This window comes from Octodon degus, unplaced genomic scaffold (assembly GCF_000260255.1).
Source record: "Octodon degus isolate 3935 unplaced genomic scaffold, OctDeg1.0 scaffold00270, whole genome shotgun sequence".
Taxonomy (NCBI): domain Eukaryota; kingdom Metazoa; phylum Chordata; class Mammalia; order Rodentia; family Octodontidae; genus Octodon; species Octodon degus.
In genome coordinates this window covers 2,248,389-2,248,932 of record NW_004524846.1, presented here as the reverse complement: position 1 = coordinate 2,248,932, position 544 = coordinate 2,248,389, and positions in this window count along the sequence as shown.

Here is a 544-nt window from a genome sequence, read left to right as displayed (position 1 = left end):
AATTATGTAAATGTAGTAATTTGAATAACTAAGTTGGTGACCACAGAAAAGGAGTGAGGGAGAAACATCTTTAATTTCACAATTTAGGAGTGTATGAATAATATCTGCATATAGATAAACAATAACAAAATGTTTTTTAGATATTAAAACATTTGTTTGCAGATAATGTTTCTTTTAGGATATTCCAGGTAACAAATAATATTTATTTTCTTTAATAGAAAAAGATATAGGGGCTGGGGAGATAGCTCAGTAGATTAAGCACTTGCCTGGCAAGTGCAAGGGGCCTGAGTTCAATGCCTGATTCTGCAAATAAATAAATAAATAAATAAGCCATTTGGGCTGGCGAGATAGCTCAGCGGTATAAGCACCAGCCTGGCAAGCAGAAGGGCCTGAGTCCAATCCCTGGTCCTGCAAAAAAAAAAAGATATAAATAATTTTGTTCCTTTATACACATACCTGGTAGAATTTAATAAATTAGGCTCACAAAGGGCTTAAAATTTAATAGTAAAATAAAAAAATATATAAATAAAAGCTTGGACTTTAT